This window comes from Stegostoma tigrinum, chromosome 7 (genome assembly GCF_030684315.1).
Source record: "Stegostoma tigrinum isolate sSteTig4 chromosome 7, sSteTig4.hap1, whole genome shotgun sequence".
Classification (NCBI taxonomy): Eukaryota; Metazoa; Chordata; class Chondrichthyes; order Orectolobiformes; family Stegostomatidae; genus Stegostoma; species Stegostoma tigrinum.
The window spans coordinates 63,849,004-63,868,283 of record NC_081360.1 but is presented as its reverse complement, the minus strand read 5'-3'; the positions used below and the strand labels follow the sequence as shown (position 1 = coordinate 63,868,283).

Here is a 19,280-nt window from a genome sequence, read left to right as displayed (position 1 = left end):
ATGAGAGAAAGATAACATGTGATGTGGTGGGATCACCTGTGGTGTGACATGAACCTAAGATCTTGGTTGAGGCCATCCTCATGGGGGTATGGAACTTAGCTATCAGCCTCTGTTTGGTGATTTTGTATTGTCATGTATCTTGAGTCTGCCTTGAAGGATGCTTACCTGGAGATCAGAGCTGAATGCCCTTGACCGCTGAAGTGTTCCCCAAATGGGAAGGAACATTCCTGTCTGGAGATTGTTGCGCAGTGTCCATTCATCCACTGTCGTAGCATTGTGATGTTCTCACCAATTTGCTATGCCTCCAGGCAACCTTGCCTTCAGTATACAAGGTAGACAGCATTGACTGAGTCACATGATTATCTGAGTGGTGTCCACACATGTGATGATAGTGTCCATGTTGATGATCTGACATGTCTTGCAGAGGTTGCCATGGCAGGGTTGTATAGTGTTGTGGTCGATGTCGTCCTGAATGCTGGGTAGTTTGCTGTAAACAATGGTCTGTTTAAGATTTGGCAGTTGTTTGAAGGTGAGACGTGGAGGCGTGGGGAAGATTGTGGTGAGGTACTCATCGTCATTGATAATATGTTGAAAGCTGCAAAAGAATATGGCGTAGTTTCTCCGCTCCTCGGAAGTACTGGATGATGAATTGCACTCTATCGGTAATATCCTGTGTCCGTTTTCTGAGGAGGTCATTAAGGTTTTTCACTGTAGCACGTCAAAATTGCTTTGAGACTTGGAAATCTCAAGCACCTCAAAGCACTGGATAATAACCACTCGGGATGCCTTCACAAGATTCTTCCAGTTCAGTAGCTAAAGAGGCATTCCAAAAACAGCATTCTCTCCCAAGTCAACATGTCAAGCAGCGTGATATTAAGCAGTCTAAACCAGATCTACTGGCTGGGGCAGATCCATTGCAGGCCAGATACCAGACTCTCACATATTGGTCATGAAAAACAAAGCTTTAGGGATGTTCACATCCTGAAAACAACCCCAAAGGGGTCATTTATTAAATTAGCACTGATTGTTAGATTTTTACAAATCCCCTAGAATTGACACGACAATATTAAAGCAAAGTTTTGACGGATAATTTATTCTGAGCTGCTGCATTAATTCATGAGAATGTCTTTCAAATTGTTCTGTCATGTGGCGCCTTCAAGTATAACGTTCTTACAATATTATTTTAACCGGACTACAAATGTCACAGTCAGAGCCTGGACGGAAAAAGACAACTTGACAATGAACACACAATAATCTCATTACGATGCGAAATGCATTGAAGCAGAGGGGTTTTGTGCTTTGGAGGCTTGTGGGGTTGTATATACAGCATCCAAATCGTTCTTACTTTACTCTTGTTCTTTCTGCAGCAGCCTATGCGCCTTAGCAACAAAAGCAAACCGCACATGTAGACCAGATAAATGACTACCCTATAGTTGAGTGGACGCGTGTATGATTGGGCCAGGCAAGTCACGTTACATCGTGTTGCCATTCTGCCGGTGCAGAGCTGTTCCATTGTTTGGATTGAGAGGCGGAAGATGTGTCTCTGTTTCCAGCTGAAGCTGTTATCGGGTGTCAGTTCTGCTGTGTTGTTTCATTGTCCCTCTTCATGTGGGCATTAGGAAGTCCGGCAGGCCAATGAACTAAAAATGCAACTGTCATGCTTTGCAAATTAATGCATCTGCACAAAAATAATCGGAAAAGCAAAAATCGGGAGAACAGCGGGTTCTGATCAGCAGCCAGGAAGCCTCGGGTTTGCTTGTACGACGTGACCAAGCCCCCATTCAACATCTGATCCTCGGGATTTTCAGTAAGGGGAAATTAATGAAAAAAAAATTGGTAATGGGAATTCAGGCTTCAGTACTTTCGTCTGCTATAAGCATATGCCTGGGGTCTGGGTTGCTGCCGTTTGATTGCTTAAGAAAATGAAGGTTGTTTGTCCCAGTTAGGGCTGCGTCTTGCCGGTGACTCTTGGGCGGATTGTCAGTCTAGCCATCTGGCGTGAATGAAAGTAACCATTGAAACTCACTGGATTGAATTGGCGAATGTGTTGAACTGCTGTGAAGGAGAAACAATAATTTACCAAGTGATAATTGATGGAGTCAAATTAGCATTTTCTATTAGCAATTTGCTCAACTCGCTTTTAACAATTTGAGAAATAGCGAAGTTACATGACATTCATCAAACTGGGTGAAAGTTAAAGATTAAAGCAGTATTGGTGCATTTCTTTTGCGTCATTTTAGGCCTCATTAAACTTGTATTATCGTGACAAAAATACACATTTAGAAATTATGTTTGACTTTTTTGACAGAAGAAAAAGTAATAATGGTTGCTAGGTTTTAGTTTTAAAAACCTCCGGAATGAAAAAATATTTAAGCCCTGTTTAAATGTGTTGTTGAGTTTGTACGCTTTGCTTTCTGAATTCAGGTACAGAGCCGTTAAATTCGGCTTAGCTTCGCGCACCGTCTGATTATTGCAGTGTGGTTTTCCCCCCCCCCCCTAAATGCTTTATTTTGTTGCTGCAGGCAGTTCTAATCACATCCTGCAGTTTTCCTCTTCTACGCCACCCCATTAGCCAGAAAAGTTTATTTTTTTTTCGAAAAGGCACCTTTGGTATTTACACACAGTTCAAAACTATTTTGAAAAATCTCTAAAATTTACAGTTTTAGCTAAACCGTGCAAATTGACTAGGATTGCTTTTAAAATTGAGATCTTGTTTAATTATAGGACCGGGCGACAGGATATTCTGGTTGGAATAAATCAGTCGCAACTTTTACTAAATGGTTTTAACAATCTTATGTTCATTTAAAAAAAACTTTAAAGGGACTATAATAATTTTTCAAATACCTCCTGTAATATGAGGCAACTGCTGAAATAGAGAAAAAGCCAGTTTATGGTGGTCTTTTTGCTAGTTTATTTAAGAATTGTAGAAATGTGGAGTTGAACGGATAGGAGTTTATTTTCTCATACCACCAGTTCACGAGAAGAAACGCTAATTATTTTATTGGTAATACTTTAGTGGTCGTCAAATCGTTGTTGACTTTACGCCAGCGCTATTTGTCAACTAACAATGCACTTCAGATGCTCATTCTTGTCATCCTGAGGTTAAACAGATCGAGCCAATTAGCTTGATTAGAAAGTGTGAAATGTATCTGAAGTTTCAGTGCCGAAATCTTAAATATCTTGTTTCCAAAATTAATTTCCTAATTTCTGAATCTGGCTGTCTTTTTCGAGAAAGCTGTGACAATTGGCCCACGTTATAGTTGTTAGTGCTGTAATTCCTTTAGTTTCCACGCAGTGCTTTATTTGCGTTGATGGAGTTCTCACTTTTTTTTCATGATTGGAATCAAAATGCATTATTTAAATTTATTTCCAGACTCCTGGTGATGATACAACGAGCTATTTTGAGTGCAGAAGGCTAACCAGTTTTGTGGATTTCACTTGCCTCAATAGAGTTGTCTTTTTCTGCTTGGTATGTTCCCTTTTCAACTTGGAGATCAGGGACTTAAGCAGCGAATCTGAGGCAGAAACGTTGACCTGTTTATCAACTTTCAATTTAAAAACAAATGGTAGTATTGTTCTCTTAATATTCAAACTCGGAGCCACTGTTTAAGAATTAATGGGTCACTTGTCTATTAAGCAGAAATGTTTATCTCCAGAGGGTTGAGAGTCTTTGCTTCCACTGTATTTTGAAGAAGTTTCAAAGCCTTTGTTTTTAAGACTGAGACAAGTAAATTCTTGATAAGCAAGGTGTTGGAAGGTTATCTCGGTAATGTGGAGTAATCAGGCCTTATTGAATGAAAGAGCAGGGACTGAATGGCCTACCCCTTGCCTCTTGTGTAATTACTAAGCTTTCTTTTTCAAAGATTTTGGAGCATAGTTTATTTAGCAGTGTTTATATCAAGGGACTTGGTATTTTATTCACTTCTTTAAAATTGAGAAATTTAATTTACACGTGTGCCATTAGCTGTATTAAATAACAGCTGATGTGAATATGCTGTACCTAACATTATACTGTAAAATGGATGGAGACTGCAGCTCTGTCTGTGTGCTCAAAAATTAGAACATTTAGATAATGTAGTCAAAGTTTATAAAGGATTATGTGGACATACGTAGAGATAACTTCACAACACGGGCAGTGCTTTTCCACAGATCACACATTACGGTCAGTGCAAACAGAACAACATTAAGGTGCCACTTATCCTCATCTTTCACTCCATCAACCTCAACATTCAAAGGATCATTCTTTGTCATTTCTGCCACCTCCAGCAGGATGCTACCATCAAACACATCATTTCCTCCCCTTGTCATTATTCTGCAGGGACCCTGTCTTCTGTGACATTCTCTGGTTCACTCCTTTGCTACTTGTAATACTTCCTCACCACCCCTAACTGCCTACACACACAGCAGTTTTGCATGCAATCACCAGAGGTACCACTTGCCCTTTTACCTTCTCACTCTTCACTGTCCTGGTTTCCAAATGCACTTTACAGATGAAGCAGAGGTTAACATGTGTTTTCTGTCTAGTTTACTGTACACAAACTGAATGACTGCTTAGCAGAATGTACTGACCTTCCAATTGATTGCCATTTCAATGTACCATCTTGCAGTCACGCTAACATTTTTGTCTTCGGTCTGCTGCAGTGCTCTAGAGAAACTCAGCCTGAGATGAAAGAACAGCACCTCATTTTTCATTTAGGCTTTTACAACCTTCAGGGCTTAACTTTGAATTCATTGATTTGAAAATGAATACTGTACTGTCCTCCACTTTTATTGCACCCACTTCTTCAGTGTTTTGGTTGTATAAGTTTGTTCTCGGCAGACCAATGTATTTTCTACTATTCACAGTTAGTAGTAACACCTATTTTGCATCTATAAATTTCCACTGCTACTGTTAGCACACCCTTTGCCTTTTTTCTTCTGGGTTCTCCCACCCCCTTTTATCAACAGAATAAAAACATCATTTTCCAGCTCCTTCAGTCCTGAAAGACCATCTTATTCCAGTAGATGTTAATTCTCTTTCTCCTCCTGCAGATGCTGCCAGACCTGCTGCTTTTCTCCAACATCCTCAATACTTTGCTTCTATTACAGCCAGTTCAATAAACTTTCAAGATGTTTTCTTTGTTATGTCTTCTGATTCTATTCTATTCTACTCTTATCCATTTTTATCATTTTGTATTACTTTGTGTAAATTTTGTTACACTAGCAAACTCTAATTCAACGTGAACCATAAGATGTAGGAGCAGAAGTAGGGTATTCAGCTGTTGAGTATGCTCCGCCATTCAATAAAATCATGGCTAATCTGATAATCATTCACATTCCTGCCTTTTTCCCCATTAACCTTTTTGATTTCCTGCCTGATTTAAAAACGTCTCTCACCCTTGAGTCTTTAACAACCAAGATTGAACAACCATCTGCAGCTTTTTAAAAAAAATTCACAGGTTCACCACCCCCAGAGAAAATGTTCCTCCTCATTGTCTTAACTTGGTGATACCTTACTGTTGAGATTATGCCATTTGGTCCTAAATACTGTCACAAGGAGAAGCAACCTTTCTTCTTCTATGCTATCATGCTACCTAAGAATCTTGTGTTTTGATAAGGTCTCTTCATAGTCTTCTAAACTCCACTGAGTACAGGACCAACCAACTCAAATTCTCCTCTTGTGAAAGTCCGTATGTACGTGATGTCAATCTAACAAACCTTCTCTGAACTATCTCCAGTGTCAGATTGTCTTTCCTTTTTAAGATAATGGGTCCTAGACTGTTTGCAATTTTACAGCTGTGGCCTGACTAGTTTTTGCCAGATCTTACTTATTTTTACATATCATTCCTTTTGAAACAAAGACTCTCAATCCACTTACCTTGAGTGCTAGGTTTTTGTGATTTTTATGCATAAGGACTGCCGTATCACTGTGCTGCAGTTTTTTTAATCTGCAGTCTTTCCCCATATAGATAATGTTCAGTTATTTTATTCTTTCTACGAACATGCATAACCTCACTTTCTCCCACATTGTATTCCATCAGCAATTTTTATTGTCCACTTTTTTAACCTGTCTAGATTCCTCTGTAGACTCTTTGTCATCCTCATTACTTGCTATTCCTTGCATTTCTGTGTCATGATAACATATTCACTTCTATCATCTAAGTCTATCCATATCTTATGACAAAGGGGAACTTTGATAGATTGCTTTATATCTTACCATCTCAGAACCAACCTTTATCAAGCAGTGTCAGACTGTCTAGGCATTTTGGATGTTTGAACAACATTTTTTTTGCAGTCGTCTTCAACAGTCCAGCCATCCTCATGTGCATGAAACTATTATGTAGTTAAGCACATGATATAACATATCCCATTATGGTATGATACAGGTTGTTTAGTTTGAAAGCATAAGTGAATTAGAGACAATTTGCAATATTACAGCTGTGGCCCGACTAGTTTTGTATAGCTTTAGAGATGTTTTCATTTGATTTATTGTAGCCATGTGTACCTGAGTACAGAGAAAAGCTTTGTTTTGTGAGCAGTACAGGTAGATCATAGCAAACGAGGGCATACAGATCATAGGGTATTTAGACAGCGAGGCATACAAGATTACAACAGCACATGAGGTGCGCAAAGCAAGGTCAGTATTAGCAAGATCAACATTGTGTTAAACTCTTTAACTTCAAATAAAGTGGATTCCTCCTTTTTTTTCTGTCAAAAGCTTGCCACCCATTTGCCACCATTATACCATTTCTGGTCAATAAAGGACATAGACTGTTCTGCTAGCATTCCTCTCCATTACCTCTAGATGACAGGTTTTTTGCTCCCTGTCTCATGAAAGCCAGAAGTTATTGACTTCATAATGGCAATATTCCTATATCCTGGCATTTGAAAATGTGAATGCTGAATACTTGACCTTGCGTCTTTCATCCCATGGCTATTTATTATGGTGTATTTGGTTGCTAGTTCTGCGCTGTTGACAATACAGTATAGGGAGTTTAAGTATATTTTTTAAAAATGTAAGAGGTCAGTATCTTGACCAGTCAGAAATTATTTACCTGCTTAAGAAGATGCCTGAATGGCATTAAACAGAGAGGGTCTAATATGCATGTCCTCAAATTTATTTCAGCAAGGATTTGTGTTGGGGCTCATCTGCTGTTTGTTTTCTATTCCGTTCTATCTGCCCAAGTTGCTAACGACAAAAATGTGTGGTATTGCAAGCAGAGTAGAGGGAAGCATACAGTTACAAAATCGTGTTAATATATTCAGTGAATAGGAAAAATGTTTAAAAAATATTTCAATACAGGGAAAGTTAGATCTTCCACTTTGCATCTGAAAAGGATAGAACACAGTATTTTTGAAATGGTGAAAATCTAAAAACCATAGAGGTAAAGAGATGTGATGAGGGAAATCCATGTACGTAAATCTTTAAAATGCATGGTTCACTGTATTTTCATTTTGTTTAATGAATGGCGTAAAATTAAAACAGTGATATTGAAACAAAAAAAACACGCTCCAAGAGAAATTTCCCAATGGCATTACCATTCATGCACATGAAGAAGGCTGGACTGTTGAAGACAACTGCAAAATAAAATGGATCCACGAGGTGTGTAATGACATTCAAATTATATAACAAGATGTGGAGCTGGACCAATACAGCAGGCCAGGCAGCATCAGAGGAGCAGGAAAGCTGACGTTTCGGGTCTGGACCCCACTTCAGAAAACTACAACTTTTTCTGAAGACGGCCCCAGATCCGAAACGTCAGCTTTCCTGCTCCTCCGATGCTGCCTGGTTTGCTGTGTTCCTCCAGCTCCACACCTTATTATCTCAGACTCCAGCATCGGTAGTTCCTACTATCTCTGATTCAAATTGGATATGTAATTTGAACTAATGAAATATAAATAACAAATCAAGCACCGCCCTACACGTGAGGGTCTTTCAGAATTACTCTGATCATCATCTGGATCTGTTGAACTTATGGCAAGTGCCCAGGTCTCTGCTCCCAAGTTGGACGTGCAATGCACAGTTGAGAAACCTTCTGTCCTGAGAAAACATCCCTGAGTCATTATCTTGTTGAAAGGTGGAAATGTTGATGCACACAAGACCTAAACACACTGCCTATCTCCTGGCACTATAATCACTTTTTTTTGAAGCAGTAATAACTTTCTCGCTTTTGTAAAGAAAAAGGTGTTGTAAAAGTACCAATTTGTTTTTAACTTACAACTCCAGTATGCAGCATACTGTTTTTCCAACAAAATTTGAAGAAAAAGGGATTTAGTCAACTTCTTCAGGCTTTGAATGTTTTCACGGACAGTATCCAAAGCCGGGAGTGATTGAATGTTGGAAGGCAAAAGAAAACTCTCATTAAACGTCACATCTTTAGTAGAACAATTGTTAATGAGTTGTAGACATATAGAATTAACTTGATTCTAATGTTTCCAACAAATGACTGCTAAAATGAGAAATATTGAATGCACTTGACAATTACATGTGGAATGATGGTGTACAGTTCATGACTCATGATGAATATGAGGAACATCCCATAAGACGATGTACAACCTGGTATTGGAAAGAATTGTTCAGATGATCAGTACAGTTTTGAAGGATTTCTGGTGTAAGTTTGTGAATAATCTGTTATTTATATTCATTAGTTCAAATTGGATATACAATTTGAATGTTGTGTAATAAATCTTAATAATTAATATGAATTCTGTAGTGTTGTTGGCTTTTACTTCTGTTCCATGGCATTGTCCTTGTTAGAATGTCAGGCTCAAATCTGGAATACTTACTATCCCCTCAAAGCTTAGGCCTAAAATATATGTAAGGGATAGCAATTGGAACCAAATATTTCAGAAATAAAGTTCAGCAAACCTATGTGAACAATTATATAAATTTGAAACTCTCTTCTGCAAATGGCAATTATTGCTTGATCAGTAGTTCACTATAATTTGGAGTTGGTATATTTTTGTTCACTAAAGACTGTACAGGATGTGGGACAAGCATGTGGGAAATTAGGTCACAAATCAGCCATGATCTAGTTGAATGTGGAAACAGCTGATGTGGCTGAAGGATATCTCGGATATTTCATAGTCATGCAGTGATAGAGAAGGCCCTTCTGCCAATCAAGTCTGCACTGACAATAACTACTTCTAAAGGCACGCTAATCCCAATCTCCTGCACTTGCCCCATATACTTGAATGTTACGATATTTCCAGTATTCATTCAAATATTTTTAAAAAGTTGTAAGGTTTCTGACCTTCCCATGCAGTGCATTTCAGATTCCCATCACCCGTTGAGTGAAAGTGTTTTTTTTTTCCCCCAAATCCCCTCTGAATCTTCTGCCCCTTTTATCTTAACACTATGCCGTCTTGTGCTTGTTCCCCTTTGTTGAGGGGCCAGCTGCTCTCTCTTCACTCTGTCCATATTCCTCTCCAATTTTATACACCTCAATCTTTTCTTTGCACAGGCCTCTCTGCTTTAGAGGAAACAATCCAAGCCTATCTAGTCTCTCCTTTTATAGCTGTTTCTCTATCCAAGGCAACATCTTGGTGAATCTCTTCTCTAGCCCCTCCAGTGCTGTCACATCATTCCTGTAGTCTGGTGACCAGAACTGCCTACAATACTCCAGTTGTGGCCTGACCAATGCTCTGTACAACTCCAACATTGCTTTAATAACATGGTGTGGAGCTGGAGGAACACAGCAGGCCAGGCAGCATCAGAGGACCAGGAAAGCTGACGTTTCGTTTCTTCAGACCTTTTTTTTTCTGAAGAGGGGTCCCGACCCGAAACGTCAGCTTTCCTGCTCCTCTGATGCTGCCTAGTCTGCTGTGTTCCTCCACTTCCACACTTGTGTTACCTCTGACTCCAGCATTGGCAGCTCTTAATATCTCCATCATTACTTCCTTGCTTTTGTACTCTGTGCCACTACTGATGAAGGTAAGTGTCGCACATGCATTCTTAACTCTTCTTTCATGTGCTCTGCTGACTTCAAGGATCAGCCTAAGACCCTGTTGTACCCCTAGGCTGTCCAGTGTCCTGCCATTTGTTAAACCCTCCCTTATCCTATTTCTTCTTCCATAGTGCATCACCTTGCACTTAGCAGGGCTAAATACCATCTGTCACTGGTCTGCCCATGTGATCAGCCCATCTGATCAACCCACCAAAATCTTGCTGTAACCTATGACCATCTTCGCTGTTAAACATGCTAGAAATCTTGGTGTCATCAGCAAACGTTTATGTGTATCATTTATGTATATAACAAACTTTAAGTGTCCCAGGACTGATTCCTGTGGCACACCACAGTACAATAGCCTCCAGTCATTTGAACAGCCTTCTCCCATTACCGTTTGTGTCCTATTACTAAGCCAGCTTCTGATCCATCTTGCCAAATTTTCCCTGAATTCAATGTGCCTTCTCAATCAATCTTTCATGTGGCACCATGTCAAAAGCTTTGCCAAAATCCATATAAACTTCGTCAACTGTAGTTTCCCTCATCCACAGACTTGATCACATTTTCAAAAACAAAAAGGTCTGACATTTGTTCGGCATGACCTCCCTACTGACTATCCCTAATTAACCTATGCCCATTAATTTCCTCCTTTAAATTTTTTCGAATAATTTCTCTACGGATTCACTGGTCTGTAATTTCCGCATTCACCTCTCCCACGCGTCTTGTAAAGTGGAACCATGTTAGCTGTCCTGGAGTCCTCTGGCCAGACTGGAATTAAAGATTTGTGTCAGATTAAACTTTTGTCAGACAATGGTATAAAACTTTATATCAGTGCAGCACTCCCTCAGTGCTATAGTGGTGCACAATCAGATGCTGCCTTCCAGATGTGATATTAAACCAAGATCCATCTGACCTCTTTAAATGAATGCAACATATACCATAACGGCTATCTTCTTGTTCTTGGGAAATCATAATTTCGCCAATATCCAAGCCAATGTGTGTCTCTCAACTTAGATTACCTGGTCATTATTGCATTGTTGTGTCAACGTGGGCTGTTGTACTGCCTATATTACAAAAGTGATTAAACTTCAATAGTACTTAAAGTCTATAAATCAATTTTATAATTGCCTGAAGTTATTATAGGTATGACATATGAAATGAAGTCTTTAGTTTTGTGCTCCAATTGTTATAAAGGTATATAACTTGTATGGGAATTTTAATTTTTAACACAGAAGTGAAATAGAGTTGAGTTTCAGTTCTGTGAAGACAACCTTTAAGAGGTCAGAAATTAAATTGAGAATAGTAAAGTAAAAATTTAACTTCCAAGATGGCATGTGACTTCTGTCCCAAGCAAGGTATCTATGATGGTAATTGAAGTGTTAAGTGTTGTCTTAATAACATCCAGAGAAAACCAAATAAGTGCTAGGTTTCAGTTCGTGAGGACAAGTAGATTCTAGAAGAAGAATTTTAATTTATGAAGTCTCCAAACTGTGAAAGTTTGTGGAGGCGTTTTCAAGCTGTGAGAATTGAAAAGGAGATTAGAACATTGGAGCTGGAAATAATTTTCTTGGCCACCAAAACTCGCAATTGTCAGTTCACTTGAAAATTAAGAGCTTAAGTCGGAGTGTTGCTTCACTGGGATTGAGTATCTGGAAATAATATTCCTGGTGAAAAGGTTGAGTTGTTCTTTTTGCTGATAATTGTAATGTGTATATGGAGCTCTCTTTCCCCCCCCCCCCCCCCCCACTTGTGTTCTATTGTTGAATGGCGTTTGAATATGTTCGGATTCATGGCATTCAAAAAAATAAACTAATGAGCCATCAAGCCAGATTTCATTCTGGGATTTGACTATTCCAGTATTTCCATGAGCTGGAATCATAACATTATGTCTAGAAACATGAAACCTTGCTGCAGTCATGTAACCTCCAGATCCAAGCAACAAATCCTGTAAATGTGCAGAGGGGAAAGCATAGAGGCATTTTCCAGATTTTGATTTCACTGATTCTCTCAGGTGATTGAAACTAGTCCAGGAGAGCGCACAGTCATTTGTAGAATGTGATTTCTGCCTCAGCTAAGGACCAGTTCAGCTCACTTTTCTTTTGAAGGCATGTAATGATCTTTGTAAAACATGGCATAGTACTTGAATAACTAATCCAGATTGTGGAGAGAGTTTCTTGAAAGGAGAGACATGTGGTGAGGTTTAGAGAGGTACTGTGCAACATCTGGGGTTCAGGTGGGTGAAGATAAGTGCAAGGGACCAAATTTCCTGTAATGGATTACTGCTGGTGAGTTATACTGTTGTTGAATGTTTGCAGCAATAGAAGGGGGGTATGAACATGGAGGGAGTTCAACGTGAAGATTATGATTTGATTTTTGTACTGGCAACTAGGGTCAATCGGCAAGACAGTGGTGAAGCGTCTGATGTAGACAGCAGTATTTTGTATGTTGAAATTTAATGGAGAAGAGAAAACAGGAGACTGTGTATTGGAATTGTTGTAACTGGAGGTAAGCAAAGTAGATAAATAGAGAGACACAGAGAAGCAGTCAATTTGAAAGAAGATAGTCTTTGTGATGGAGAGACTACCCAGTCAGAAACTCAGATTAGGATCAAGTAAGATGCCAGTTTTTATAACTAAAAGCTTTATTAATAATAATATGGCTAATGTTACAAAGATCTTTTTCATACTTGTATGAGTATATTTACACAACGTATGTACAGATGTGTTGGTGAGTAGTCTGTGTCTGTTAAAGCTTCTCTGCCAAATTCAAATGCAGGTATCACTGTGAGACTTTTCACATTTAGAAGGTGGTGGCAGAAGTGTTTCCTTTAATGCTCAGAGTATCAAATGTTTGTCATCCTGTACTGTCTGTTACCGTTAACCTCTTTCTAGTAAATACATTGCTGTTTGCCTATCCCCACTATTATGTTCAGGATTTAGGCTGTGTGCAGTTTGATTAGCTGTAAAGACTGCTCCACCAGATTTGAAAACCTCCAATGATGCCAGCAGGATGTCTATACACATATTGCCATTCTTCATCAGCTGTTCAAGTAATTCTTTGCAAAAGACTGTGATTGATTGGTCTGTGAAGAGTACATGTGGTACAGATGGGAAAAGCTTTCAATGCCTGCTAATTAATGAGGTCAGGTTTACATCTTCTGGATGAGCCATTTTATTCAATCATGCAGGCAAGAAGTGTGCAGAGACATTTTGTATTCATTATAAAGAGGAAGCACAAAGAAACCAGCAGTATTGTTAAAGTAGTAAAGAGGGAAATAAAAATATGCTGTAAAATTTCATGTAAGTGTAACGCTGCAAACTCTGAAGACTAACGAGCATGTCATGTTATGGAAGTGCTGCGACAGATTGCCTAATGAGTACAATGCTTGTGAGATGATCATAAAGCATAGACCTAATGTGTGATCACTTCTAAGACGAGAACCTTTTAACAACTGACATTTCCCAGGAGAGTGAAGAAAAATATTAAAAATTTTGCGACTGGCTTCAATTTTGTGGCAAATGCAATGTTTCACTTGGGGTATGACTGTTGACAAGATATAAATATGTAACCGATTTTATTGCATTGCTTCATGGTTTACTGGAAAGGATATTCTCCCAAAATGCTTTTCCACTACAGGCGTTGTTTCAGTTACATAACAGATGAGGCTTAAGCTTATCAAGCAGCTTACACTTCTTGCATTCAAATAAGTATTGGCTTAATTCTGAACGACTGTGTGCAGAAGATCTTCCAGTTGAGTTTTTTCTTTCAACATATTCTCCGGATATATTTGATTATCTCTGTCAATCTATTCCAGTGCATGGACATCTTCTGGGATCAGAGATTTTTCATTCATTAAATTGCCAAACAAATTCTAACTGCATTCACTACAGATTTTTTTGTGTTTGCTTCATGTTGAAAAAGCATATTAAAGTGATTGCATCTAACTTGAGTTGCAGTTGCATAACACTATCAATTCAAACTAAAATATTGGGTGTAGCTATTAAATATACTGCTGAAAACTAACCTTTGCAGTTTTGTTTTTAAAATTGCCAAAAGCGAAAACCATTTTATTTTCTTGTTCAGTAGGCAATGTTTGGTCTAATATCATTTAAGAAAAACTAACTTTAAATATTTGCATGAACTAAGGAATGAAAGATGATTTCTAGCAATATTTAGTCTTCTCCTTTTAACTGCATTATGTTGGACTCGAGGCGCTTAAGTGTACATGTCCCAATACAAACATGATTAACTAAATAGCAATGAATCAATTGTAGCACGTCAAAACATAAAATATTTAAAATGTAATATTCCATATTTCCTTTTTCAATTTTTGTCCAGCTCTGAAAAGGTGAATAGGTGAAGGAAATTTGATGGGTTGTCTGCCTCGTGTGCAAATATCTATTACTTCCAGGTTTGATTTGATTTTTGATTTTTTTTTGTAATTTTATAAATAGCTCCAACCATTTTATTCTCTTTTATTTTGGTTGCACAACTGCTGCAAATCTTGCGTCAAATCTTTATTTGACCTTTTTAGTTTATCTTTTTTTTCCCTTCTTGCTTTTGTCTGTTTCATTTTGAGTTCAATTTCTGTCCTCCATTGTTTACAGGATTGATTCATGTTATAACCTTCCTTTTCTAATTCTATTTGTGTTTTGCTGAAATAGCTTGATTAAAACAAGGCTGGGGTAACCACTGTAGTATATAATAGACAAAAGATCACACCAATTTTGATTTCTTGGCCATTGTTAACCTTGTTGCTGAATGCTAAACCCCACCCATAGTATATAGGATCAATGTAGAATTTTCAGTGTTTTGTAAGTATTCCTTTCAGCTGAATGGAAGTTCAAAATTCCTTTTTGTTTAAACAGTTTTGTATCCGCCAAGATGACTGCCAAACTGTTGTTGTTGCTTTACTCGGCCTTCTTTGGTAAATTGCATATTACCATCATCTGTCTATCTGTTATTTGACTCTTGTTTTAAAACATTTCGGCAGGCACGTGTTTTCGAAAATGTTTAAAATCCAAAACGCAAGCTATTTTTTTGTTCTCTCCATAATTGTTTTGACATTGTAGCCATGTTAGCATCTAATTAATGCCAATTCTAAACCCTTTTAAACAAGGATCCTTAAACAATTCTGAAGTAAAGCACAAGGTAAGATAAATTTGTCATATCCAGAACAGACCACAAAAGAGGCTAAATGTAAATTTTATCCAATCTTTTGTGTTTTTTTTTCTTTCTCAAACATGGTATCACGTGAACCTAAAAAGGGAAGCCAGAAGTGGTGGGATAAAACTTGTGAGCCTGCGTAAAACAGCTTGAATGACCCTATCACTCCTTCATAAATTATTATTTACTATATACACTTATGTCTTGGACCTAATGATTTGTTTGTATTGGTAGGCTTTTATACAGTAGGATCAGATTGTGTGTCCAGACATTGTTGTATGACTGGTTTTTGTTTGTTATGGAGATTTTACGTAATTACTGTTGATTTACTGAAAAAAAAAGCTGCAAGTGACTGTCTCAGTTACATTTGTAAACAGATGAACAATAAAATCTTTCAATTTTCTAACTAGTACTCTGTTCATATAATCAACAAAATATTTTGAGTGAATTTTTCTAGATTTTACAGTCAGGGCAGTCATTTTAATTTGGATGTTGGCCACTCAATGTTTCAGTCGATTTCTGACCTGTTTTTCATTTGAATTATTTTACTGTAGCATTATTTCAGCAAAATCATACCTGGTTCAACAATCACTGACATTTGGTAGCACTCTAATAATATTCTCTTAGTAGCTTGGGTCAGGATAAATATGTTATAAACTTCTGGGTTCTTTAGTAAACTTTAGTATGTTCGTGAAATGTTTGTAGTATGAATTAATCTCGGCCCTAGCATAGTTGGCTAGAAATGTCAGTCAGACTGTGGGCCAATAAGCAATGAAATGATATCCCATCATCTGTGTATGACTAGTGATTCTGCTCCCTTTTTAACCCCTTCCTAGTTTGATCCAACAAATATTTTTATTTCTTGTTAGCAGACAGCTGTCACGTTTCAGTCAAATTGTGCTTCTAGTCAAAATGAAGGAATCTATTGCAAACTTTCCTAAAGAAGAATGAAAGGTGATGACTATGACCTATTATCTCAGGGGGGGGGGGGAAAAATAAAATAGTGACAACAGCACATAAACACCAGTAACATGTTTTCCTTTTAAAAGGCTGGTATAGAAGAGAAAGAAGGAAAATATGGAGTTTGAAGTTCCTTGGTGATAGCTATTTAAACCTGAGACTACCGTTGTTTAGTTGCTGAATAGTATCCTCAATAGTAGTCTCAGGCAGATCTTTTGAGCCCTCTGGGTTGTAGTGACCCCAATTCGCTGCTACGTTTGGAGGCTGTCTTCCAACTTGATGTGAAAATGAGGTGGGAAAGCGAGTCTTCTAGACCTGACTGTTACCAATCCATGTTTATTTTTCTTTCTTGTATACCAATGAGCTGATTTAAATATAGCTCAGTGTATATTTGTAAGTCTGCCTTCATTGTTATTTTGCAAGCTAGATCATCCAGAGGCTTTCACCTCTCATGAGGGGAAGTGATGACCTAGTGGTATAATCGCTGAATAGTTGATCCAGAGACCTAGGTACTGTTCTCAGGACCCGGATTCAAAGCCTGCAACCGCAAATGGTGGAATTTGAATTCAGTTTTTAAAAATCTGGAATTGGGAGTCTAATGATGACCATGAATCCATTGCCAGAAAACCCATCTGGCTCATTAATGCCCCTTGTGGAAGGAAACTGCCATCCTTACCTTCTCTGGCCGACACGTGACTCCAGACTCTCAACAGTGTGGTTGACTCTTAATTGTTCTCAAGGTAATTAGATATCCTGTGAATGTAAGTGGAACTCGTCTGGGTTTCACTGCATCTTCAAAAATGCAAATTTTGGCTTGGATTTTACCTCCCACAGATTTCATAAAACTTGCTTCAGTCTGTGATCAAGTCACCACGACACCAATTTTAGACCCACATTTTTTTTTCCTTTAAAACAATTTTTAATCTTTTGAAAGGTCTTTTAGTATTAAAATCCATTGTCAATTTCTTGGGGGGGGGAAAACCCATCCAATTCCCTAAAGTCCTTTTAGGGAAGGAAACTGCCATCCTTCCCTTGTCTGGTCTACAAAACTCCAGACCCACAGCAATGTGGTTGACTGTTAACTGCCCTCTGGGCAATTAGGGATGGGCAATAAATGCTGGCCTAGCCAGTGACGTCCTCATCCTGTGAATGAATTTCTAAAACATCAGCTGATTGAAGTTGTATATTGACAGTGCACTTTCACCGCTAACATAACACAACTGTAAACTAATGGGAACAAAAACAAAGTTGCTGGAAAAGCTCAGCAAGTCTGGCAGCATCTGTGAAGGCAAAAACAAAGTTATTGTTTTGGGTTCAGTGACCCTTCCTCGGAAGAGAGTCCTGAGGAAGGGTCACTGGACTCGAAGCATTTAAGTCTGTTTTTCCCTCCACACATGCTGTTAGACTTGCTGAGGTTTTCCAGCAACTTTGTTTTTGCTCCTGATTTGCAGCATCCGCAGTCCTTTTTTGGTTTTTATAAACTAATGGGATTACATTTGTAATTACTTTGGGTAACACGGTTGCTAATTTTTGGCACTTTTGTCAATCTGCTATTCTAAAATGTTTTCACTTTTTTTTGAGGTCCTGATTTATTGTTTTTACATGTTTGGTACATGAGCATCAAGTTTCAAAGTAGTTTCATTGTTTAGAATCATAACATTTTATATTTGTGTTTTGAGAACTTAATAATAATGTGGTTCTGGCACTGCCAAATGTGGGAGCCAGCTCGTTCCATGAGATAGACATTTCTGCTGGATCTTCAGAACAATGTACAGCCTCTTGGTGAGGGTGAAAATTAGAGAGCCCACAAATTTTTCCAAAGCACGGTTGTTCTCACTTTTGCGGGAGGAAAATGGGATTATGTCAGGATTTGCTCATGCATAGCTCATGGGAGACAGTTGGCACTTAAATCATCAGTGTAATACATGATTTTTTTTTAATCAAAAGCTTGGAAGCATAACAGGCTCATGGCTAAGGTAAAATTGGGATAAGTAGCAGAAGTAATGGCAAAGTGTAGTTCACAATTTAACTGAGATAACAACACAGTGTGAAGCTGGATGAACACAGCAGGCCAAGCAGCATCAGAGGAGCAGGAAAGTTGACATTTCAGGTCGAGACCCTTCTTCAGAAATGGAGGAGGGGAAGGGGATTCTGAAATAAATGGGGGAGGCGGATAGGAGATGGATAAAGGAGAAGATAGGGTGAGAGGAGACAGACAGGCCAAAGAGGTGAGGTTGGAGAGGGTGAAGATGAATGTAGGTGGGGAATTAGTTAGGGAGGACGGACAGGTCAAGGAGGCATGATGAGGTTAGTGGTAGGAGATGGGGGTGGGGTTTAAGGTGGGAGGAATGGTTAGGGAGGCAGGGACTAGCTGGGCTGGTTTTAGGACGTGGTCGGGGGGAGGGGAGACTTTGAAGCTTGTGAAGTCCACATTGATACCCTTGGGCTGCAGGGGTCCCAAGTGGAATATGAGTTGCTGTTCTTGCATCTTTCCAGTGACATCATTGTGGCAGTGCTGGAGGCCCAGGATGGACATGTCATCCGAGGGGGGTGTGGATGAGAGTTGAAATTGTTCGCGACTGGGAGGTGCAGTTTGTTGTGAACTGAGCGTAGGTGTTCCACAAAGTTTGGATTTCTAATTCTTCTGGAGTGGATGTCTCCAAATTGGCTGTTTATAAATAATGTTGAGGAAAAAATGCGACAAAATGCAAGAAGACATGACTGAAAAAGGTATATAATTGGCAAACTAATTTCAAAATGTAATATGTGTATGTTAGTGCATTTTGGTTGGAAATGAGTTTGTGCACCATGTAACAATCTTAAAAAAAACAATATACAAACTACTAACAGTAATGATGCAACGTAATAGCCTTGTTTTAAAAAGCAAAAGATGCATTTGGGTTCATTTTGTAGAGGAATAAATTTGAAAAGCAAGAAAGCTATACCCCTGTGTCTGGCTCCCAACCCCTCCCTTGCTCACATGGCCTGAACGACTGGTCTCAATATCCTTGACTGCAGCCACATTTAGCTGGTTTCTAGGGAAGAGTCTATGTTTGCTGCTGTATGGTGAGTGCAGTCTTCATTTTGGCCACTGCTCCCTGTGGCACCGCTGGAATTAAAGAGCCGTCAGACCTCTAATCAGTAGCTCTTGTAACTGGGATCCAGTCAGCCAATATACTTAGTCCTCTGGCTTTGTGTGTTGTGGGTAGGGCCTCTGTATCTGTACAA

The 19,280-nt window shown here is 38.7% G+C and overlaps 1 protein-coding gene across 6 annotated transcripts in view; it reads left to right on the top strand.

Annotated features, from left to right (window-relative positions):
• Positions 1-1,508: 1,508 nt before the first annotated feature.
• csrnp3 (cysteine-serine-rich nuclear protein 3) overlaps positions 1,509-19,280 on the top strand; it is a 273,625-nt gene continuing 255,853 nt past the window's right edge. For 5 of the 6 annotated variants that reach the window (XM_048535103.2, XM_059647334.1, XM_048535094.2 and 2 more), the window contains exon 1: positions 1,509-1,807. The gene's annotated coding sequence lies outside the window, so the exon portion shown is untranslated. Of the gene's footprint in view, positions 1,837-19,280 lie in introns of all 6 variants that reach the window. The other variant, XM_048535096.2, reaches the window with a different exon arrangement.